The sequence below is a fragment of the Panthera onca genome, chromosome B3, assembly GCF_046562875.1.
Source record: "Panthera onca isolate mPanOnc1 chromosome B3, mPanOnc1 haplotype 2, whole genome shotgun sequence".
Classification (NCBI taxonomy): domain Eukaryota; kingdom Metazoa; phylum Chordata; class Mammalia; order Carnivora; family Felidae; genus Panthera; species Panthera onca.
This window is the reverse complement of record NC_138344.1, coordinates 14,897,460-14,922,180: the sequence shown is the minus strand read 5'-3', so window position 1 is coordinate 14,922,180 and position 24,721 is coordinate 14,897,460. Positions and strand designations below refer to the sequence as shown.

At 54.5% G+C, this 24,721-nt stretch overlaps 1 long non-coding RNA gene across 2 annotated transcripts in view; it reads right to left on the bottom strand.

Annotated features, from left to right (window-relative positions):
- Positions 1 to 17,641, bottom strand: part of LOC132668750 (uncharacterized) — a 65,245-nt gene extending 47,604 nt beyond the window's left edge. The window contains exon 1 of one of the 2 annotated variants that reach the window (XR_009605770.3): positions 16,857 to 17,641. This is a non-coding gene — a long non-coding RNA (uncharacterized LOC132668750). The remainder of the gene's footprint in view (positions 1 to 16,856) is intronic. The other variant, XR_009605769.3, reaches the window with a different exon arrangement.
- Positions 17,642 to 24,721: the final 7,080 nt, after the last annotated feature.

Here is a 24,721-nt window from a genome sequence, read left to right as displayed (position 1 = left end):
GTACTACGTAAGTCTGTGAAGACAGCACGGAAGTAGACGAGAAAAAAGGGGGGAGACGTCCTCCTTGCTATTATGTCCCTCCATTAACACCTGCAGACAGGTCCTTCCGGTGACACAAGGGGACAGCTCTCGGTTCCACCCTGAGAACATTTTTCTGGGGTCCCCTGAGGAAACGGGACTTTTTAGTAAAAGGGAAGCTCTCCTTCGTGTGTTTGTTTACATCAGTGTCTCTCCCCGTCATAACGGGGAACGTGTTGGGGTGTTTGAAATGTTGCTTTGGGGCTACAAATTGCGTTACGTGCCTCGCACCAAGCCGCACCCATCTCCAGAATAAATCTGCACAAGCGTTGCCCCATAGTACAGGTGCTCTCTTTTCTTTTTTTTCCTCCTTCCACCCCCACCCCTTACATCCAAAGGCAAGCGCTCTTTCCGTGGGACCTCAGAAAGGAATGATGATCTTCTCATCCTCTCAAAATAAATCAATAAACTTAAAAAAATAAAATACAGAAAGTGCAAAGTCATGGCTCTCAGCCCTAGAAGCATGGAGGGGAATCCCTGACCTCAGCTGAGGGGTTCAGGCACTGAAGCCCCTCACTGGCTCTGCAATGGGTGGGGGGGGGGGGTCAGATCGCCAAGCAAGGCCACTGCTCGGTCCCAGAGAGAGGCTCCATTTTGCTCTCCAAGTGCACCGATTTCTCTCCTGAGTGAGGGTTAGGACAGAAGCTGGCCTCCAGTAGGATCTGCCTGGTTCCATCCAGGTCTGGCATACTGCTAGCTGGCTAAGCTTGGTCAGGGCTCTCAACCTCCCTGAAGCTTCCTTTCCCCAGCAGGAAAAAAAAAAAAAAAAAAAATAGGAGGCCATTGTAGTACCTATGTCTCAGGGGTGTGTGAGGGTGTAAAGACATAACTACAAGTAACAGGCCTGGCCACCTGCAGGGCTCCAGAATGTATTTCTGACCCTTTATTTCTATTTTTCTCCGCATCTTTCCCAGGAAATCTTTCTAGCTGTTGACAAAGTCGTTGCAGGAAGGTTAACACCCCGTGTGTTAATTGCTGGGCAAAGTTTAGAGATGGGAGGCGGGGTCAAAAGCGCGTGTGGATTTCATCAGGACTGGACGGTGGAAGAGGGGAAACGGGGAAAAGGGCCGCAGCCAAAGCCCGAGTTCCAAGTCCAGCTTTGGCTGCCATTCCGGGTGAGAAGGGTCTCTTGTTGACCAGACCCACCCAGGTCTCGCTCCTGATCCAGGGTGAGAAGAACGAGGCTTTTGCCCTTGACTCCCTAACGTGTTCTGAAGCCCTGCCTCCCCTGGGTGTCTCCTTGCTCTCACCATGATGCAGAGCGAGGCAAGCGCGGGACTGTGGATCTAGGGGACGCTGGGCTGCAAATCCAAGAGCGGGGAGAGGGGGAGGGGGGTTCCGAGCAGAGAAAATTGGGGCCAGATGCGGACTGGGTCCTGCTCTTCTGTCCTCAGCTGAGCCTTGAAGTAATCTACCCCCAACGCGGAGGGAGGCCTCCCCGTCAAAGCCACTTTCCCAAGTTCTTGCCGATAATACCGAGTTCCCCAACCACTCCATCTCAAACCTGCTCGGATGTTGCAGGAGGCCACGAGGACCAGGGGCAGGGAACCCTGTACCCATCATCTCCTGATCACGCAGGAAAGGAAAAGAACTGGGTTGAAGAAAAGGAGATGTAGGCGGTGGGGTGGTTGCGGGGGAGGAGAGGAGAGGCGTCAGCTCGCCCTGCTGGAAGCCTCCAATAGACTTTTGGATTCCCAAGGCCAATTAGGTCTAGCAAGCCCCGGGGGAGGCGGAAGTTCCCCCAGGAAAAGAAAGGACGGGTTGGGGTCCCAGTGACGCGTGTGGTGGATGCCAAGTTTCCCAGCCCCTTGTCTTCCTGTCACCACCCCCACCTTGCGCACAGACGCGCACAGACATTGGTTAGGTGAGCCCCAAACAAAGGCCATAAGTCTTTCCCACCGGGCCTCGCGGGGCCAAACCCAATGGTGGCTCCTTCTCGCCTGTTCTGCCCTCTGGCTTCAGCCTCGACCTCCCCTGGACAGTTCTTTCTAGCCTAACTGACTTCTGCCCCGCACAGCGCTGGACCGAGAGGGGAGCCCGGCGTGGCTGCGAATGTCTTAGCCTTCTCTGGCTGACCTGCGTGTCTGAGACAGAATGGTCAGGTCCGCGGGGTACCCTCTGGGCCCAGGGTCCTGGGCCCAGCCTCACTCGGGTGGCCTCCCAGGGCCTGTGAGGCACCCTCCCGTCTCTAGTACTTGTCGTTCCCTTTTCCCAGCCTTTAAACGGGCCATGGGGATCTTAACTCAGGGCAGCGGGTCCGGAGATTGCCCTACCCTCTCCCCTACTTCTTTCAACCTGCTGCTCTTCTGGTAACAGCGGCGCAGACGGTGCGCTGAAGGCCGGGGGAGGGGGGGTCCAGGCTGGGGGGCGGTGTGTGTGTGTGTGTGTGTGTGTGTATGTGTGTGTTGGGGGGAGCGTCGTACGATTCTCAATCTTGTTCTTTGTGCCTAGAAAGCTGCGTGGAGCCCGCGAGAGGGGCGAGCGCGGAGTGAGAGGTGACAGAGAAAAGCATTGGCCCTGCGGTCACAACGAGGACACTTGCGGGGTAGGGGAGCCGCGCCCGAGGGCAGAAAGGGTGAGGGTAAGTTCCACAAGCCCAAGAAGGAGGCCAGAGGTTTCGCGAGAGAAGGAGTTGACGAATCTTGCTGCCTCGAACGTTCTGCCCAGGCCCTCAAGGCAGAAACCCGAGGCTAGGGAGCACCATCGGAGACCGAGCTGGGTAGGCGGAGCACACGAGGGGGCGTTTCAGCATCAGGCCCCAACCTTTGGCTTCTAGCCCCGGGGCGGGAAACCTTCCTACCTCCTCTGGGCGAGTTGGTACCTGGAGAGGCCAGGCCAAGGCTGGGGGGAGGAGGTGGCGCTCCCGAACCACCTGGAGCCGCCGCACCGAGCACTGCGAATTCAAATCCAGTGGAACGGTGAGGGCAAAGGCCTTCGCAGCGCGGAGTTCACTCCCGACCGCGCATTGACTTTCCCGGTGTCTGCAATTCCTGATCCTGACCTCATAACCTTATTCAGTCTCCGCTCCGAGTTCCAGCCCACTCGGGGTGCCCGGCTTCCCCAGAGTATCAGCCAGGGTAGGGACGTCCACCGCCCGGGATGGATTCGCCAGGGACCAGGTTTCTCCGAGCTCCGCCCGGGGGCGCCTCGAGCCCTGTGTCCCCAATCCCGGTGTGGCCGCTCTGCCTGCTGGGCGGCCGGCCGGCCACGGCAGGGAGAGGCCAGGCAGCCGCAGGCCGCGCGCACAACTTTTTTGAAACGCTTTGCCGTCCACCTGAAAGGTGTTACAACAGCAATTCAATTACAGCCAATGGCGCACATCGTCCTCGCAGCTGGAAAGTCGGTAACTAACTGCGACCGAGCAGTGCAAAGGAATGTGGCCAAACGGACGTTACTTATTTTATTTTCCGCTCCTCTTACAAATCCCCCCCCCTTTCCGTCTTTTCCTCGCTCTCTATTAATTGTAGCTGGACCTCTGGTTAATTAACTCCAAAGAGCTTTGTCTATCTGGACAGAAACACACTGAGAAATTTGCACCGGATCCTAAAAGCTGGACGTGGCTCAAAAAGATCTCCCGAAGTTCCTCTCCTTTCCTTCCACCGCCATAGCCGTGGCCCCCAAGGAATAGAGCTGTAGTCCCCGGTGGCAAAGTCGCCTGGGAATGTGGCCACCTAGGTGCGCCTGGGTCCATGGCCGGGCTTCCGCTAGAGAGCCTCGTCCCAGGGCATGGTGCCCACCGAAGCCCATGTGACGTGGTCCGCAGGCACCCAAGGAGAGGTCGGGTCTGCTCCTAGGGGGCCGCACTTGGAGTTCATTGGAGAGAACAGACACGTTCGCCATTGGTGTCACGGCACGTGCAGTTCATGCTAAACTCTAAATAGCGTTGCGTGAAATTAAGAATATCAACAAAAATGCAGTAAGGTGTTGGGGGGTGGGGACGAGGCCGGAACGAGCTGCTTGCTCTCCAGGACAGTGGTAAATCATTACTCTACTCCACACGTTAAAATCTGGAGGGAGGGTTGGAGGAGGGGGAGAGGCCCTCACCAGGCAGCCTGGGCAATCATTTAGATGAAGGCAAAATTAACATTCGCTCCTTTGAAGCTGGAGAGGAGATGGCCTAAAAGCGCATGTTTATTTAGTGGATGTCGTATCAAAACGGGAAGAAACGCGTTGGCTCGCCTGGAGTTTTTAGTTTCATGATTAGTTGTTTAAAACCTCATTTCAGAAAAGGCCAAGATGGCTACGTGGGAATTCGAGCGCTTTCTCGCCGCCCCGCGGGGCGGGACTCCCCCAGCAGCCACGGGATGTTTCCGACGTGGAAACGCTCGGTTTTCCGCGCCAGTGTTAACGCAGCCGGAAGACGTCTCCGGTGGCGCCGCTTCTCCCTAGCCAGCACTCGCTAGACCCGGGGATGTTTTAGTGCTTTACTCCCGGAGAGGGCAGAGCGCGAGATACAGAGGTTTGGATGGGGTCCCGGCGGTGGCCTCCCTGCCACCAGTGCCCCTGAGCTTTCCACCTGACCCCACGCCTTCCCTGGCCTGGGCGCTGCCCCCTCCCCGCCCCTCCCAGAGCCAGCCTGGCCGGAGGGGCTCGGCAGCTGCAAAGAAGGGTGCACACAGGGTCTCCTGAGTCGAGGCGAGCCGAGGCCGTGGCGCGCGGGGCCCGGCCCCGAGTTTGGACCGAAATGATGCCGGAGCAGAGTGCTCGGCGCGCGCTCTGCCCTGGACGCACTGGGCTCTGGGCCACGCACAGCCAGACGTGTTTGGGTTGTTTTTGGCTTTGTTTGCTTTAAAACCTAGAGGCGCGGGTTCTTCTCCAGCCCCGTGAAGCCTCTGACCTCCAGTTTACAATTCTCCGCTGGGCCCGGCCCTGCCCTTTTCTTCTTTCTTTCTTTTTTTCTCGTAAGGCGAGAATGGGACGGCTAGAGGAAGGTTCCTCGCCTGTCCTCCGCTCCCAGGGCCGGCGATGGTAGGAAACAGGGAGCCATCAACATAACCAGAGGTCACCGGCAGCCTGTGGTTTGGAGTTGTCACGCTTGTCCCCGCCCCTGGAGTTCCTGGTTAAGCGGTTGCAGGAGGGGTCCGAGTTTCGCGGGTTTCGCCTCCCTTCCTGGTCCGAGCCAAGCGGGCAGCCCTCACGACCAATTCGCTATTGGTGTTTTTCACGGAGGCTCCGGCCGGGTCTGCATTCTGCAGGGAGAGTTACCCCAAGACCTCCCACTTTCCAGCGGAGCAGCCTGGACCCCCGCTCCGGCCTGCTTGGGGGAAATCCCGGGCCCTGAGCACGCCCGCGGTGGCGTCGATGGCGACCGAACCCTGGCCCGCGTGCGCCGCCTCCCCGCTGGGGCCCGGGTGCGGCTCCGGCTCCGAGCACACGCAGCCCCCTCCGGCCCCGGGGGGGGGGGTCCCTTCCTCAGTCTCCCGGCTTCCTTCCTTCTGCTTATCCTTGCCGGCCCCTTTTGCACTCCGTGAGCTTCTCCGGGGTGCCAGGAAAGGCCCCATAGTATTCGCTGCACGAAAGCTCGCTTTTAAAGCCCGGCTGGGAGGGCTTGGTCCTTGATGGGCGATCGGGAGCGAGACTTAGAGCCCTGCGGTGGCCCTTCTGCAAAGAGAAAGCTCCCCTTCGTTTGCAGCTCTGCTCGAGCTTTTTAAAGTTCTTCTTGGAACCTGCTCGCTCTTCCGGTACTGTGATTCTGGGGGGCGGGGAACCGAGAGGCCGATTTTGAGGGTAGAGGCCGCCCTTCAGACACAGGGCCTCCAGTTCTGCGGTCGGAATTGACTCCTCGGGTGTCTGCGAAAGCTCGAAAGTCCTATAGGACTCGAGGGGCACGCACGCTCCACTTTTCTCCACCTTGCTTCCAGAATCACCAAACCCAGGGCGCCTGCGGCCGCGTTCTCGCTCCCTCTCCGGCCGGCGCAGCAAAGCTGCAGGGGCTGGGGCCTGTCCCACCGCCCGGCGGCCTGCGGGGTCCTCCCGCAGCGCCTCAAACCTGGGGCTCCCGCAGCCGCTGCCCCAAACTCCAGACGCGGGAGGAGTCACGGATTTGAACTTGTGAAACCAGTTAGTGCAACTCTTAGAAACTTTTCCGTTTCTGCCCACCTGTTAAAGAACACACGTTATTAACGGTTTAAGTCGGTAATTCAGGAAAACAGGAGTCATTCTTTACACCGGCCTCTTCTACCCTGGGAGGGGGGGGGGTCCCTCCTCAAGAGAGATCTCCTAAAACCTGCACTTAAGGGAAGTTCTTAGGAAACTCACTTGTGCTCATCTTGGTCTCAGAGGAAATGAAACCCAACTATAATTCAAATCGTTTCCCCCAAATAACTTCTTGTTTATCTAAGATAGCCAGCTAAAAATTAGAGTTGGCAGTGATGATAAATTAGCCCTTTGTTTTACTCCTCCTAAAGTTCCCCAAACCAGTAGAAGCTAATTGGAGATGATTCCTATTTTGGCAAAGTTGACATTCATTGCTTCTGGTTGTCCCCAACGTGTTCTCCAGCCCTAGCTGTCTAACCAGTATTTTTTTTCTTCTTCTTCTGCTCAGCCTGGTCCCATTTCAAATTCCTTACTTTGGTCTGTTCTCATAGAACTGCCCTTCCCACCAGTTCCTTTTATTTTCTTTCCCCTGGTGGATCAATCACAGAGACAATTGATTTTTCTGTGTCCTGTTTGAACCAGAAAGTGCTGACATCTTGGGGGGGGGGGCGCGAAATATGAGTGAGCATTAACTCTCACCAAATAAGAGGCAACCAGGCCAATCTCTGGGTTTAGTGATTAAAGTTGTGTGTGCATACGTGTGCGTGTAAGTGTATATTCCTGTCTACATACCTGAACTTGGATAAATTGCCAGGGGTAAGAAATTTCAGTGTGCTGCAGGAAAACACGCTAAATGAGAAATCGTGTTAACAAACCAGATCTAAAAGTCCAGGAGTAGATCACTAATTAGGGAAACCCAAACTCTTGAGCTATGGTCCTATGCTAGCTAGCAAAGAATAATTTTTCCCTCTTTTCTTGGACATAAGACCCTAAATTCCTTTTGACTAGAAGGAAGTTACGAGACAAGATGCAATTTTCTCTTTCTTTTCTGACAACTGTCATCCAAAGGATCACAGCCCATGTCAGAGTATCTGTCTTGAAGAGAAGAAAGAGCGAGGGAGAGAGAGAGAGGGAGAGAGAGAGAGCGCGCGTGAGAGAGCACTCGTGAGAGAGGTCCTGCAGCCCGTGGCCATCTCTGCATCACAATTTTCCAGACCTCTATTTTTGATTGTGATCCCACTGATCTGAGTTTGAAATGCGAGCGTAGTGAAGCCCCTAAGCCTTCAATCGTGTGAAATTTTCAAAAGATCTCTAGAAGCAATCTCAGGCTGCCTGACCCCTGACAGGCGCCGATCTCTTTATTCCTCTCTCTGCCAGCACTTTATTTGTTGGAATATCTTTCAGATTTGCACCTCCAGATGACAAACCTAAGTGTTTATTATGTGTACATGAATCGGAAATCTTCAAGCCCACACAAAAGCGCCATCTTAAACATAATATTTAATTTCCCATCCTCAGTGCCTCCTTCTTTATTTGCTTTTCATTAGCTTAAATATTTTTTCCAGGTCTCCCATGTGTCACTTTGATATTTAGATGATTCTGTCTTTTAATCATCATTTCCCCCTTGAAAAATCCCCTGTCGCCTGCCTCTGTGGGGCTCACACTACAGTGTCGCTGTGTGGTGGGCAGTGAGGCCTCCGAGCTGGTGGCAGAGCAGTTCTGGGGGAGTGCGGGGGGGGGGGTGGATCCAGGCAGGATGGGGGCCCTGGAAGTGGCAGAGAAATGCTTGTATTAACTGGCGACCGGAGCTGGGTCGGGACCGGTGATGATGACCCTTCTCGTTCCACCTTTCCTCCTCAGGCCTTTGAAAATTCTTTATGTTGTATTTCAAAAACCACACACATAAAATAAAACCTCGGGTGCTTGGCAAAGGTGCTCTAGCAGCTGGGAGTTGGCCCCGCTGGGCTGCAGACGTCTCTGAGCGTGGGCTCGGGGTTGAGACTCCTCACCCAAACCGGCCAGGCACTGCCTGGCACTCCCTCCGAGCTGCCTTTCTGGGGATCCCTAAATCCTGGGGCCCTGGGGGCACTAGAGGTAAAGGGAGGGTGGGGGGGGGCTTCTTCAGAGAGAGCTGCTTTGTTACAAGTGCCCTCTGTCAAATAACTCCACAGACGAGATTTGGGGGTCGATGACATCACCCATCCCCCCCATTTCAGCCCCCCACTGGGGCTTCAGATCCCAGAGGGGCACCTAGGTGGGCTGAGCTGAGACACAGCCGCACCCCACCCCTGCACAAGCAGAAGGTAAATCGCCACCCTCAAGGACAGTTCCGGGCTGGGAGGTGGTGAGCTACAGCCTGAACACCCCTCCCTCTGTGTTTGGATGGGCCGTGTTGCTATGATTAACTTATTAAACCCCTTCGTAATTATTTTAATTTGACTCCAAAAAATACTTTGGGCGGCGTTGCGATGTGTTTGTATTTATCCATCCCCCCCCCCCCATAAAACCTGTGTTAAAACAAATGTTACTTTTCTCTCTCTGTACATAGACCCTCCCTTTTTGAAATAGACCGCAGGGACTGCCATTAGATCGAATGGCAAGTCTTTATGGAAAGTGTTTTGCATAATTACATACCAAAGCCAGAACAGTCACCTCCACATTTTATGGGTCACAAACCATCAACAATTGCCACATTATTGTCCACGAAACCTTAGTCCCTTCATTGACGGAGCGGACTCCACTGCCTAATCTAGAACGAGAGAGGATGGAAATTTCTTCTAATAAGAACCCGAGAAGATTAGGTCCCCACTGACAACGTGTTTACATATAGTTATAAAGTTCAGAGGACCGACAGGGAGAGGAAAGGAAATCGGACTAGGCCTGATTAGGAGCCGCGCATCGGTCTAACGTAGATAGCGTATCAAAAGGAGCGGCTGAATGCCTCTGCCGTTTTCAGATCCGACCCCTTTCCTACCTTTGTGATGCAGTAATTAAGATATTCTTATTTAGACAGACAGCTTCTCTGGTAACTGAATAATATTAGCTCCTTTGATGTCAAACTTTTGACAGTTATCACACCAGCACTGGGCAATTTAGTACAAATACCCTCCTTAAAAAAGAAAGAAAGAAAGAAAGAAAGAAAGAAAAAGAAAGAGAGAGAGAGAAAGAGAGAAAAAGAAAAGGAAAGAAAAAGAAAACCCCCATCGGCTTTGAAGAAATCTAATAAGTGTGATCCTTAGCACCAAATGATCTAAATCGCCGCCGACAGGCCGCCCGGCTATAAATTACATTCGGTGTTACATAATGAAGGCGAATTTGGGTTTTAGCTCATTGAGCAATTTTGGTGGAAACTGGAGCGGAAGCCCCCCCCCAACTCTTGCACCCCCATTCCCGACCCCCCGACCTCCCCCCCACCCCCCAGAGCCGGTGCCCAGATGGGGAGGAAAGCGCCACAAAGTCGCCAGGGTCAGAGCAAGGATGGGGGGGGGGGGGACGAGGTCCGGCCGTGGTGTGGTGGGGGCAGGTGCGGGCCGAGCTCGATGCCCTTGTCCCCGCTCGGGAGAGCGGGACAGGACCAGCCACCTACTCCCGGGATGACACCTCGCCGTTGCTTTAGGAGCTTGGTCGCCAAATTTGGGATTTGCCAGATGGCAGGATTATTTTAGCGTCTGTTATATTATGCGTGTGGGTGGGGGGGGGGGGAGCGGGTGCAGAGGGAAGGCAGGAAGTCCAGAGACCGCGCTGGTTCCTTAAAAACACACGCCCGTTCCCTCTTTGCCCACTCTCGGGCTACGGCCGCGTGGACCCTTCCCGCGGCTCTGGGATCTCCGAGCCGCCCTGCGGCAGACAGCAAGCCGAGTCCCCGCCATCCCTGCCCTTCCACGCCGGCCCACTGCCCGCATATCTAGACCCGGGACCCAGATGCGCGGAGCTGGGGGGCGAGGGGGGGGGGGGACGAGAGAGCTTCCCTCGGAGAAGAAAAGGGGGGTGGGGCGGCCAGGAGCGTTGGAAGGGAAGGGGGCAGAGAGGGCGGGTTAGGAGGGATGAGACTGTGACGGTGACACCTGGAAGGCATTGTCCTTGCGAGCGACACCTGTCAATCTCCGCTCCGGGGTCCCGGGGCCGGGGGCGGGGAGGCCGCGGGTCTCCGCGGTGATGTCATCGCAGAGTCCCTTCCCGGCGGAGGGCGGAGAGGACTGGGAGGGGCGCCAAACCCGGCGGGCTGAGAGAAGGGTGGGGGAGGAACGGAAAGAAAATAAACAGAAATCGCTCTCACTCGCCGCGTCCTCTGCTCCGGATTTACATGGAAATCAATAATCCGACTTTAGGGTTATTTCTGATCTTGATTGACCCGTCTTGCCTTTTTTCACTGGGGGAGGAGGTGTGGGGTTACAGCCTCCCCGCCTACAACCCGCAGTCCTTGGGGGAGCCCTGTTACCCCGGAGCCTTGAGGTGACCGACCCTCCTTCCAGACCCAGCTCCCTCTTTTCCTGGCGGTTGTTTCCAAGCGCAGGCTTCAGGCTTAAAGAGGAAACACTTGGGGATGAGTTTTGAAAGTCTTCCGATATTGCAGGGGGCGAGGGGAGAGTTAATTAACGCCGGGCTCGCTCAGCGAGTGGGAGAGGGGGCCTCGGCGTGGGTGGGCGGGCCGGGTCCAACACCCGGGTGCGCGCAGCGCGGGAGGCGTGTGATCGGGAGGCCCCAGCTCGGAGGCCCCGGCTGGGGGAAAGCGATCTGCGGTGGCCTCCGCGGGGGGCTGCTGCGGTGCCCCAGGCAGTCGCCCGCAGGTCCTGGGGCAATTCTGATCTCCCACCTACGGCGCTCCCACCCCCACCCCGCCGAGCACTACTGGACTCTCCCTCTTCCTATTCTTTTCGGCCTGAGCTAATTAGCAGCCTGCCAGCGGCCTGATTTATGGAAACGCTCGGGCGGGCGGAGACGCGCCGCCAGCCGAGTCCCGGCTGCCTCGGGGCGGAGTGGAGGAGGAGTTTCCACCGGCCTCCTCCGAAGAGTCCCCCCCCACACCCCCCGCCGCCACCACCACCACCACCACCACCACCACCGCCCCGCCGGAAGCTGGAAGTTGCCGTCCCTCCTCCCCACCCTCCACCCAGGCGGGTCCTGGAGGCCCCCGCGCCCTCGGCGCCCCAGCCTGGGACTCCGGGCACCCTGGCGCCAGCGGGGCGGGCGGGGGCGGTGGCCGCGCAGCCTGCTGCAGAGTCTCGGGCGGGCAGGTTCCAGCCCCAGCTGACCCGGAGGGCAAGTTGGGCGCAGATAGAGCGGGAGCCTCCTTTCCCACGTTCGGGTCTCCAAAAAAAAAAAAAAAAAAAAGGAAATCGGACCTGAAGGCGGGGGGAGGGGATGTTGCTCAAGGTCGGCACCAGGCCCCCAAGCAGCGAGGAGGCGTCGTAGGCCAGGGTGGGGCCCCGAATGGAGCCACCAGCCCAGCCTGCCCCCAAGAGGTTAGGGACTGTCCCAGGGGAGGGCGTGGTCCACTTCACTCCCTACCCCCCCCCACTTCCCCCCTATACTTTCTCTTGGATCTTATCCTCAGAGGGTCCTCTGAGTTGCTGCCACCAGTCAACAGTCTGGGAATGTTGAGCTAGGAGAATGCGGGGCCACCGATGGTCCTTAGAGCCACCCAGCCAGGCAACTTGCCCAAAGATGCGGGCGCCGCCTCCTCGCCTCTCGAGGGTTGCACTCGCTGGTCAAGCGGGAAGAGGGCGAGAGGTGCTCCATCTCCACCCACCTGACCCAGAAATGAGAGGGAAACGGGTGGAAGAGTCAGGGAGGAAGTACACCAGAACCTGTTGCTGGTGGTCCAGCAGTCTGGGGAGGTCGCTAGGTGACCGACTTGACCTAGAAGCAACGACGCAGGGCGATAAAAGAGAGAGAGGGAAGCATCTGTGTCCTCCCCACCTCGGGGAAGTGTTGGGACAAAGAGCAAGCAACAGACCCAGAAGGCCAGGCACCCCGGGGTGTGTTTTCCTCGCTCAGACTTGGGATAGGATGGGGACACCAGTTGAAGTCACTGGGAAGAGGGCCATGCCCCGAGTCTGGCTGTGACCCACCTTGCAGTGGTGGGGAAATGTGATCTACAAGAAAGTGTTTAAAATTTATTTAAAACACCCCACCAGTTCACCCTCCAGAAACCATATCTGGTCTGTGACCCCCGGCAGGTGCAGAATTGAGAACCTTCTCCCCCATTAGGAGACCTTCAACTTCCTGCCCCAGTCCCCCTCTGTCCTGGAGCTCCCTCCCAGATTAGGGCCCGTTGATGTCACTGAGAGCCCAAAGGGCCCCCCTCCCCAGGGCCTCAAGGAAATATAATTTCCTGCTCATCTTCCTCACCTTCCTCCCCCACCTCAGCCACCACCATTTCCAAAGAGTAAGGGTCTTTCAGGCCCTGGCCCTTCCCCACGCGTTTGGATCAAGAAAAGGAGACCCTCAGCCAGCTGGGGAGCCAGGCTGAGCGCCCATCTACATTGTGGCATTCAGTCCCCTGAATTTCCAACTGTGCTGATGACTGTCCAGACACACTACGGTGGGCCAGATCCGTGGCCGAAGTCTCAGCGGAAATGGAGACCCGCCCACCACAAAATGTCGTTGCAGACAGCGTGGGTCTCACTCGGGCTGGCTCCCAACGCAGGGACCTGGGGATCCGCCACTCCGGAAGCCCCCCGCAGGCCGACTCCAGGACCCGCAACCCGCACAGCAAATGTTGGCTGTTAGGCGCCCAAATAATATTCTTCATTCGTCTTTTTCGAAGTTGATTTATAGCAATCGACAGGTTAAAGCCTCATCTGACTTCATTACTTTTAAAAGCTGTCTATTTCACAACTGTCACTTTTCATCACTTAACTCAAATAAATACTTGAAGAAATGAATTGGAAGAGACTTTTAGATCATGTTTATAATTCTTGGTCGCTACGTTCACATTCCTAATGACCTGACCCGCCGGAGTTTCTGTAGACTTCTCAATTGGGCCGAAAATTCCTGCATTTACGCTAGACAACTTCAAGGAAAGTGAGGTTGGCCAGAAACCGGCTAAAAGAAGCAGCACAGCTGGTAGGAAGCGATAGGGTGCAGGTTCAGCAAAGCTTGCCAGCGGCCACCGTGGCCCAGGCCGGGCACCCGAGGCCACTGGGAAGGGTGGCGGCTCCCGGGTCAGGGCGTTCCAGGGCAACCAACTGCTGGAAAGAGGGCCCAGGCTAACAGCCGCTCGATGCCCGCCTTGCTCTTGCTTCACGGAGCCGGGCTGCAAACCCAGGAAGAAATTCATGCAGAGTGGAAAGGCTGTTCATTTTTACTGTTACTATTATTATTCCTATCATTGTTGCAAAAATGTTTTGGAAGCCCCCCCCCCCCCCCCCGTTCCGACAACCACAGGTGGAGTGTGACCGGGTGAAAGGCATTTCCTCCGGGTCGGCGTTGACCTAGAGCTTGTGAGATACCCAGGGAAGGCAGAAGTGTGGAAACGACATCGCTAGGACGCAAGTGCGTTCAATAAATCGAAATAGTTTCTTCTTCAATTTTGCTGCCATTTGCCAACGCTGAGTCCTCTAGGGCTCGTGCCACTCAGACCCTTCTCTCTCTTTCCCACCCGCTCACTCAGAACCATCTCTTAGAAGTAGGTTAAGAAAAGAAAAGAAAATTAAGAAAACAGAAAACAAAGGAAGGAAGAGGGGGGAAAAAATAAGGAACGAAAAGAGAAGGAAAGGAAAATGACAGGAAAGAAAAAGAAAAACCTACTAAACAGAAAAACTGCCTACTTTGGAGCACAAAGCAATAGGGAGCGCATACGATTTTCTTTCCTTTATTTTTTCTTAAAACAAGAAAAGAGAAAGGAGCAGCCAAGTCTGCCGATCCTGGGGGTGGAGGAGGTGGGCGACGCTCTGGTGTGTGGAGCGCGGGCCTCCCCGCAAACCCGGCGGAGGCTGAAGCCCGGCGCGCGGATCCCGGAGGCTCCGAGGTCCCCGCACCCTGGCGTCGGCCCCGCCCGGGTCCCACCGCGAACGCGAACTTCGCAGATTCCCCGGAGCAACAGCGCCGGGAGTGTGCACCGGCCCCGGCCGGGTCGCGGCTCGCCGCCGCCGCCCGTCTTCCCCGCTCGTGGCCTCAGGCCTTCGCCCGCCCTGCGGACCGGTCGGCCCAGAGGGGGCTGAGCGCTCTCCGACTTCGGGTGCAGAGGCGACAGGGACCGGCGCGAACCCGGCTCCGCGGCCGCTGCGTCGCTGCCGTACCCTGGAGCGCCACCTCGCTGCGGAAACTGGAATGGCATGGCCACGTTCCCAGCCTTCTGCAGCCTAACTTGACCGTCACCGGACTTTTTTCCTTCGTCAAAACCTTACGAGAAGCCGAAACGCACAGGCCTTCTTCCCATCGGTTAAAACCCATTATCTGTGACCGACGTATCGCACAATGTCTGCATTGGGGTGAAGGGAAAATAGCAGGAGAAAGAGAAAAAAAAAATAGGTCTAATTTCACCAAGTCCAAGCTGTGATACTGCTTTGATACGAAAGATAAACTAAATGAGAGATGTTTTCTTGGAGGCCCATGGGTTCGGGCCGCCGAGCTCGGGCCAGTCAGCTGAGGCCAGTGCAAACATCTCCGATGAGGCCTATGAAGCCTTCCCTTCCCAATTGTAAGCCCACCCAAATTCACTCATTCTGGTCAGTCGGACATAAGAGGGACTTTTCCATGCCATGCCAGTGGCCAGCCTACCAAACCTCATATCCCACAGCCTTCGGCTCTGCTGACAAAATAATCACAAAACGCAGCCCTTAAACATATACACCTGTCGGCAGGCGAAAGCAGCACCAGCGAGAAGCATGGATTATACTGCATTGGACCCTATTTCCTCCAGTTGAAAACTTAAGAGGCTCGCCCGGCTCTTAAACCCTCACGACTAAAAAAATATACAGCAAAATTAATTCGCTGAATATAGTGAGGCTTTGCTTCGACTTGTTTTCAAAGTGCACCATCCCAGAGACAGAAGGGATAAGTAAAACACAAATTTCACGAAACAAGTTTTGTGGTTTTTTTTTTTTCCTGCGAAGATTCCAAACGTGGTGTTAAAAGTAGGGTATGTATCTGGTGGTGCTGAGAGCATTTGTGTGGTTTCTTTGTTTTCCGGGGGGGGGGGGGTACAGTCCTTTTTCTAACGCAGTTTCCACCACAAGTTTCTTTTGGTTTTTGTTTTAAGGAACTCAGTGGATCGCACGTATAAATGATGGCGGAACTGGGGCCCATGGGGTGGAGGAGAACGTAGGTGTGACGGTGCGCATAAGCCCCCTTATTTTCCTGCCTGAGCAAATCCAACATAGAGACCCTTTCTTGAAACTTCGGTCTCCCTAAGTTCACAGGGTGGTGATGGAGGGTGTGCTCCGTCTCTCACTGTGACCAGTACTTTCTGCCCCGCTCAGAAACTACAGGGCTGTGCGGGGGAGGGGGGGAGGGGGAAGCCAGGTTGTTTTTCTGGTTGTTTGTCCTTCCCCATCGGCCTAGGAAGAATTCCTAAAAGGGACCACACAGGAAAGAGGCCCTAATTTCTTAGCAGGACTTGAATGAGGATCTCTCACTCTGGCCAGCGGAGGAGGGGTGGCCTGGCCTCTGGGAGTCTTGGGGTCTTCCTGTCTGGAGGGATGCTACCTCCGGGCGGAGGAAGGTGTTGAGAGATCCTGGGAGCTAAGAGGTACTCGCAGGGAGGGTCCTGGGATCCACTGAGGGACAAGGGTGAGGGGCAGGGGCAAAAACAGAAGGGAGAAGGATCAGCAAATGAAATGCTTGAGAAGGGGAGTCTCTAAATTAGAAAGGTTTTCTCCTTTCTCTCTCTCTTTCTCTCTTTCCTTCCCTCCCTCCTTCTTCTCCTTCCCTTCATTTCTCTCTCCCTCCACCCCTGCTCACATTCAGATTTTCTGGGTTTTTTTTTTTTTGTACTGAATAATGCCTGGAGATGAAAAATGGTTTTTATTGCTATTACACTTCCTACCGCGAGATGCAGTGTAAGGCGCAGAGTTTGTATTACAACTATGTCACAATGTTTCACTGATGCAAAACATGTAGCCAGAGGGTGTTGCTAATGACTCCTGGATTAGAGCGAGATTGAGACTGGGAGGAGAAAGAGAGAGCGAGAACAGGAGAGAGACAGGAAGGGAGAAGAGAGAGGAATTTCATTAGAGGAGGGGGGAGGGGAAGCATCACAGAATCAGGTCTAATAATCTAATCAGGATATTTTCCGAATTCAATGTTCTCTCCAGGCTTGAGAGTGTGAGCTAGAGAGAGACCAATATCCTTTCAAACACCACAGAGGGTTTTTTTTTTTTTTTTTGCATGTTAATAACTATTAATTATGTTTACAGCCAGTTAGCTGAAAAACTGTCCTTTGGAAAGAATCAAACTTCGGAAAACGCTTAATATCTGATTAAAGGCTTTTTCCTGGAGCCGCGGGAGGTGGGAACCCGGTAATCACCCAAGGGGGTGCGGAGCTCAGCACGGCCAGCAGAGGCTCACCGCCCCCGCCCGTGGTCGGGCCACACGTGTCCACACGCCTGCGACAGCCTGGTGGGCCCAGGGTGCCCCGCCGTGGCCGGGGCGGAGCGCCGAGGCGCAGCCTGCGGCCCGGGCTCGGGCTCGGCCTTCGCTGGGTCTTGGCGAAAAGGTCCCTGCGGGCTCCGAACTCCCCGGCGCCCTCCCCCGGGACGAGGTCTACTTAGGGAAGCGGGAGGTTTCGCGGTTCCTACCGTGGCCCGGGCCGGTCCCACCGCCCTGCGGTCCGCTTCTGCCCCTCGGGGCACAGCGAGGAGGGCATTCCCTCGGGGCTGCGGCCCTTTGAACCCGGGGAGCCCTCGGCTCCCGCCCGGGCGCGCGGAGCTCGCTCGGGGCCCGGCTGCGGAGCGGAGTGTGGGTGGCGGGTGGGGTGGAAGGGGAGTGGGGGAGGCGGGAGGGGGCGGAGGGGCGGGGGCGGCAGCCGGGCGTTAAGCCTGGAAGCTTGGCTGTTTACCCAAACGATTTTCCTTTCAGGCCCGAGACGCCAATGAGACAAGATCAAACTCCCCTCTTCGGGGTGTGTGTGCGTGTGTGTGTGTGTGTGTGTGTGTGTGTGTGTGTGTGTGGTGTCGCCTCCTCCAAGCCGGGCTTTGTGAATGGGGGCTCCGGGACGCCGGCTGGGAGGGACCAGAGGCCGACCCGGACACCAGCGCCTCCTCCCGGGGGCGAGGAGAAACCAGGCGGAGGGCGCCCCAGACACAGTGGTCCGGAGCGAGACAAGCAAGCGACAGGGACACAGGCCGCGGAGAGATAAGGGCCGCGTCCCTGCAGGCCGAGCGGAGAGACGTATGGTCGTGTGTGGGAGGGGGAGAGGGGAGAATAATATGAATCACATCCCCCTTGCAGTCCCTTAATTTCCGATCCCTCCAAAGCTTAAATCTAGCTCCTTGGGCCACTGATTTCTCGGCCGACTCCTTCGCTCGAGATATATTAGCTGCAAATTAGGCCAAGGTTTTGGCGATTACGGTACAATGCAGGCCGCGTGACACGCGTCGCCGGGCCTGCGCCTGGGTCCCTCCTCACGCCGAAAAATGATGAGAAAGCAAGAGAGGATGGATGGTCTGTATTGACAAGACATTTGTCATTTTTAAAGGGGTCCACATCCAAGAATAGCCACCAGCCTGGGGGGTGGGGGAGGGCAGAGGAGAGGAGGGGGACCAAGTCCCGGCCGCTTGCGCAGCAGGTGATCGCGGTCCTGGGCGTGGCTCCTGCCCGGCTCCGAGGGCCCTCTGAAATGTCGTTTGCAAAATAACAAAAACAGTATTTTTAGTACTGCTGATAATCAGAGGAATCAGGAAGACGGGCTTCTATTTGTTGGAGGTCAAACACTAAAACCCGGCTTCCCGGCGTGGTCCGTGTATTTGGTGGCGCTGTCTCGGACAGCTCATTCCCTTCGGCCTGGCGATTAAAAGCCTACTCAAATAATTGTTTCTGGAAGAAAAAGGTGTCATGCCGCTGCTTCTGACTCATCTACGATTGGCACGCCTGCCTCCGCCTGTCCCTGATCCCCACCCCCACGCACTTTCTGTTTCTCTCTTGTCTCTCTTCCTCACCGAAGGGTTCCCCCCCCCTTTTTTTTTATTGTTTTGAAACGATGAACCACCACCCCCTGTCCCAGGATGCTCTTATCTAACCGAAATTCCCCAGCCCCCGCGCTGACCGAGGCAGAGTGCAACGTTTGCTTCAGGCTTCAGCGGCCCAGGCCCGGACAAACACCCTGGGGGGAAGAACCACAGAGGCCTTACGTTTTCTGCAGGCGTGTTAGGGTGGAGGGCTGTGGCTCCAGGGCTCAGAGGGGGCAGGGGTAGGGATCTTGGGGACCCCAGCTATGCGGTGATTGGTCTGGGATAAATGTGTGCCAGAGACTGAGATGCCCATGGAGGAGATTTGATGTGCCTCGTGATAATAACAGCTAACATTTATTGAGTGCTTACTATATACAGTCATTGTGCCCATACCCCTGGAAGCCTCCAAATCTGAGGTCAAACATGGTGGCCAAGGGTTGGCCATTGGAGCAACGGAGGCCGAGATGGGGCAGGCAGGTAGCTAGATAGGTGCCATTGTGTGGCGGGGGTGGAGGTTTCTGCCCCGCAACGCATTCTCCGGGCCAGGAGAGGCGGGGCGCCGCTGGCAGCCAGGAACCCGGCCAATGCTTCCTCCCTCCCCGCCTGCGGTCGTCTGTAGCAGGGCAGAGGAAAGGCCTAACAGTTTTCAGTGACATTCCCACTTCTTCGCACTGGAGCCCTGGAGGGAAGTCGATTGGGCGGCCAAGGGCCGTGAAGGCCAGCCCCGGGCGGATGGCGAGCGCTCGGTGCGCGTAGGGCAGGCTCCCAGCCAGGCCCGGGGGGGCCCCCGCGTCCTGCGCCTGCTCTGCCCAGGTCGCGGCCGCGCTGCTCCAGGCGAGGTGCGCCTCCCTCGTGGTGCCAGGGGGCGCTTGACCGCCTCCGGGGCCTCCGCAGCCGAGGAGGGAGTCTCCGGCCTCTGAGGCCTGGTGCGCGCCGAGGCCAGCAGCAGGGCGCAGGCCGGATTGCCCTGGGAGCATTCCGGACGCTCCCGGCCCCACCTCACCCCGCCGGGTTTCTCCGCCTCGCCTTCCGAGGCCGCTTCCCGGGAGCAGGAGTTTTGCTGCATTCACTGCTTCTCCCTCCCATCCGCCTAAAGCAGGGGCTGAGACTAGCCCGTGACCCCGTGCCGTGCCCCGCGCGGGTGGAAAAAAGCAGGCGCTGCGCTCTGTCTGGAGACAAAAGGCCTCCGCGCTCAGGCTCCTCCAGGCTTAGCCGCGGCGCGTTTCGCACCCGCCTCCACCTATGCAGAAGAGACTGGTGCCGGTGGAAGTGTCGCTGTAGGGGTGGCTTGGAGCAGAGAGCCTTGATTGATCCCAGAAGTTGGACACCTCCAAGGGCATAGGCACGGCCCCGGGCATCTGCTCCAAAAATACACAGTCTGCCCCCAGCACTCCCCACCAGCCCCCCATCCAGACATCCTTGTATAAAGGGGGCCCCTCGTTGCTTTTTTTTTTTTTTCCTCTTCCTTTCTAGTCTCCTTGCAAATCACCTGGCAGCTGGAAAACGCTCGCCCCTGTTATCGACCTGCAGAGGTTACTTCATTCCCGAAAAACGACTCTGGCTTTCCTTCTTCTAGTAGACCTAAGGGGGAATTCACTGGTTAAAAAAAAAAAAAAAATCTTTAAACTCTCTCTGGGTGTGAGATGTGGTTGGAGCACGCAGAGTCCCCTGTCTCCCCACACGGACTCCCCGCTGCACCTGGAAAGCTAGTCCTGCGAAGAAGCAGCAATAGTCTTTTCCTGCAGTCTATCATTTCGGTATTACAAATAACAACCATGGAGCGAGAAATACCCCCGGCCTAAGAATATTGATAGATGATAGTAGCGATATTCACAATCGATCCTTTAATAGGCAGACGTCATAAATCACGTTCAACTCCCTGACTGCACACCACTTCGCTTAATAATATAATTAAGATTAAAACTCGAGAGGTATTGGAGGCAGCAGGTATTGATAGCTTCAAAAATTGCATTCTGGATATGATGGTGGAAGGGAAAGGGACCTCTGGAAAATATAACCCCGTTCCCAACATGTGAGGTCTTCTCTGCTCTCCTGTCCTGGGAGTCCCTTTGACCCTGCTCCCCACCCCCCCCCCACACCTTCCCCCTACCACCACCAATAATCCCCATCTTTGATAGGTGAGCAGAGAATAGGCTGGCTCTTTCATAGAAATGTCAAGGAGGAGGTTAAGGAGAAATAGGGCTTTGCTTGGGGGGGGGGGATTTCATGGATTTAGGGATCCTTCAAAGATCTACTCCTTCAGCCTTGAATCTGGAGGGGAAAAAAATGTTCAGGAGACCCAGGAAATGATATTGTTTGGTTCTTTCCACACGATCAATTTCCTCGACAGTGTTTTCCAAATTACGTAGAAATCACTGAACATCTACAGGTCTGCCAGTGAACTCCATCCCTGCGGTTTTCACGGCCTGTGAACCTTTCCACCACTGCTGTCCCGTCCAAATCAGGCCTCAGAACGGAAACCAAAACTTCACATGAAGAGTAAAACCAGTGGGAGAGGGTCCCGTGCAGGGGGTGGCGATCTGCTCTTTGCTTCATGGCTGAAGCTGATTGTAAGTGTTGCTAAAATTATTTCAAAGAGTGAAATATTAATCAAGTCAATCAGCGCTGACAAATGAGAAATATCTGAAAGTCAGTGGTAATTTACAACTTTGTTATTAGTTAAGAATCGCCTGCCTTGTAACAGTAATTAATAACACTTAGGAATCATTTGGAAATCCCCCTCCCATGCTTTTTATTTTCCTCTGTCTCTTAAGGAAGGAAAGAGAGAAAGGAAGCAAATGAGTGATCAGTAGAAACAGGAAAAACACTGAGTCGTTAGTGAGGAGAACAAAACTGGAAAAAATAAAAGAAAGGAAAAAAAAAAGATTAGCCCCATGGGAGGCCATCAGGAAATAAAGAAAATATAGGAGGAGGGGTAGTAAATCAGAAAATGAATTCTGTAACCATACCCCATGAGCAGGCTGGCTAAAGGTTGAATTTCAAATGGCCCAGAAACCCCATCAAAATGAACAGTGCTGCTAAAAAATCTTGAAAGTAGCTCAGCTCTGAATCAAGGCAGAGCTCAGGGCATTGTCTGTTTTGTTGTTGTTAACAATGTATTTCTTTATAGCCCAGGAGCAGACGTGTGCAGGCTCTTTCCAAAATTCCATCCCTCGAGACCCGCCTGGCTTTCATGTTTCTGGTGTTAACTCTCCTCTTGGTCACAGACAATCCCCTCCCCCAGTCTTACATTGATTATTAGATTGTCTCAGCCCCACCTCAACAACCGCACCAAAATAATGACTTGTTGAAAAACTATAAATCATTTCGGTTGTCTGAGCTTGGAAAGCCACTTCAGTCAACAGGCTTGCTGTGAAAAGGTAAAGAAATTTCCAACCTTCTACTCACCGAGGAAAAGCTGCTACTTCCCTGAACTTTTATTTGTTGGATGGGGGAATTTTCCAGATTGGTGAAAAAGAGATGGAAGGGGAAAAATAACTTTGGCAAACTTTATCTGGCCTTTATTATAAACCTCAGTCTTGTCCATGAGGAGCTCAGGCTACAAAAGGTAGCTAGAGATGGAGATTTATTGGTCTCTAAATGAAAAGATTCATTTGATATAAGAGGTTAACTCAAAGTTCCTATACCGTGACTAGCTTCGGCAAATGCCTCTGTCGAGTCAGCACAAAAGCAGTTCAAAGAAATCTTAAAAACACACACAGATATAGACACACAAACACACTTGCCCACTTAAGCCGCAAATGCAATTCTCTTTTCTTTGTTGTTTCTTCTGTCATTACAAATCTCCAGCCTCTTTCTAGGTGGCTGGGATGGCGGGCTCCCCCCATGCACGCGCAGCTGAACTTTGCCATTTTGTATCTTTTGCTTTTTCTAGCAGTGAATAAACGAATGAGGGGGGTGGTGGGATAAAGTAAGAGAGGAGAAGAGAACTAATTCAAATAAAGCAGAATGCGTTTGTAAATGAGGTGGAGGGGAGAGAGAGAGGGAGAGAGAGGAGGGGAGATGTGGACGGAGGAGAGGGGCTCTGGGATAAACGTAGGCAAACTGGAAATTGATGAGATGGGTTTTCAATGATCAGAGTCTATGGGTCCAACAGGAACCTGCAGAATATAAGCCGGTGCAGAGGGAACCATGAGAGAGAACATGCCAGAGACTTGGGGGTGGGGGGTGGGGGGTGGGGGGAGCAGGGAGAAGACAGCAGGCAAGGACCTGAGATCCTGTGCAAGGAGAGAACTATGGAGATGCTAATGAGGGAAAATTAACCTTCGGGGTTGGGTCTGTGACATGGGCCCTGCATTGAATGCCTGACCCAGGGGCTGCAAGCAGCTTCGCTCTGCACCAGCGAAATGAGATAATCGCTCTGAAACCCACCAGTCTTGGTGCAAACGAGCTCTGAAACACTGTTGTGGAGAGTAACTAGCCAGCTCCTCCAAAGAAAAGGCAAACAAATGCAAGCAGGCACAGCCACAACCAGGCACCGAGAGAGCAAACCTATAGACATTGGGTACATTTGTTCAACTGTGGAGCCTCCCCCACCACGCCACCCCCGCCCCCCCTCCCGCCCCTGCTGCCCTAGGCTGGCACATTAAAGGGAGGAGCGGGGCCTGGGAAATGAGAAATGTCTTCATCTCTCTTGCACCAGTCTGTCACCAAAGGCCCCGGATAACCGGGCCTTGGTGAGGCAACACAAGGGATAAATGGATTTTATCTCCAGGAACGTGGCTACCGGGCCAGAGGATTATTGCTTAGCCAGAGAAAATATACGGGGGCGGGGTGGGGACGGTGGGGTGGAGGGCTAAAGAACAGAGAGAGAAGTTGAAGAGGACAGACACAAAAACAAACAAACAAAAAAGAAATTCAAAGGGAAATTTGAAGAGTCGAGTGGCTGTGGTTACATATGTCACAGACACTGAGACATTAACACACACACACACACACACACACACACACACACACACACAGGGATTTTATTAAACAAACAAGCCAACAACTAAAAGCACATCAAAAACACATTTGCTCCCGTTGTCAGAGGGAAAGAGAGTTTGAAATGATTATGGGGTTCCGGTAGGAACCCTTCTGGCCTTCACTGCTGTGGTCTCTCTCCGCCCCCCTTGGCCTTTTCACAGAAACCCTAAAGTCACCTATGGAGAATGGGCCTCCCAGAGGCTGCCTGGGGAGGACTCCCTGTTGGAGGCAAAGGGGTCGTGTTTCCAAGTAGAGACATCAACAAACCACAGTCTTAGTGACAGTGACAGCGCAAAATTATGTTTAATGTTGCAAGGGGGAAAGGGGAAATATAAAATTAGCACAGAGAAAATGTTTCCCAGACCTGCTTTACAATTAGGGCAGTGGCATAGGGATGGGCGCAAGAGGGGCGAGAGGTCGAAGGCGACCTAGCAGGGGCCACAGCACTGGGTGGAGGCCAAGGTGCCTCCAGTCCTGGGAGGAAAAGGAAGGAAGGCTTCTGAAGGGGGGGGGGGGGGTAATGGCACTCTGCCCAATCGCTTCACTTGGTTTCGAACCTGTTTTTGGAGAAGGGAGGATATTCTAGACATTCCATCCTGGTGGAGATTGACAGTTCAATGACTGGCCTGCTCAGTCCCAAAGCCACGGGGTTTTTAAATTAGTGATGAGGCTGGTGAGCCGGTGGGGGTGAGGGGCTGGAAAGAGGAAAAGGAAATAGGGGGGTAGATGTGCGCTCCCAGACCCCTCCCCCATCCTTTTAGGAACATGGGTGGCTATAGGGAGAAGAGGGGAGGTAAGAATTATTTAATAAATTAGCAAGCCCCTCTTTGGAATTTGCTATCGCTCTGCCTCTGCTGCCGGGGGACAGGCGGGCAGGACCCCACAGCAGTTTTCTCATGGGCCCTGGGATCTCCATGGGCCCGCCCCCACCCCTACTCAGGACCAAGGGCGAGCAGATACCTGCCAGGCAGCAGAGGGGATTTGCCCAGAGAGAGCCAGGGGAGTGGGAGCGGTGGCATTTTCAAGAAGGAAGCAGTTTCTGTTCAATGGCAGAGATTATATTTCCTAAGCTGCTTATTTAAAGAGACAGAGATGAGAGAGAGAGAGAGAGAGAGAGACCAAGAGGGAGAGAGAGAGAGAGAGAGAGCATCCCCAATCCCCATCCTGTTGTGATTATAAAGAATATAATTTTGTCTTTGTCTAGAAAAGACCATATCTTTGCGGTTATTAAACAACACAGTTTCCCTTCTTAGTGTCAGGCAAGGGGAGCAGGGATGAGAGAGAGGGCGAAAGGAAAATTCATTTTTCAAATAATACCAATTTGAAATGAGTGTGTTTGTAAAAATGAACCCTGGACGATAAAGGCAGGAGAGGAGAGACTGCAGTGAGAGCGAGAGACAGAGAAGGAAACATGGAGAAAAGGGCCTGATTCTTTAAAGACTAATCTGTGCAGAATAATCAGGAAAAACAACTTGGGGAGGAAGAAACAGCAAGTGCCATTTCCTACG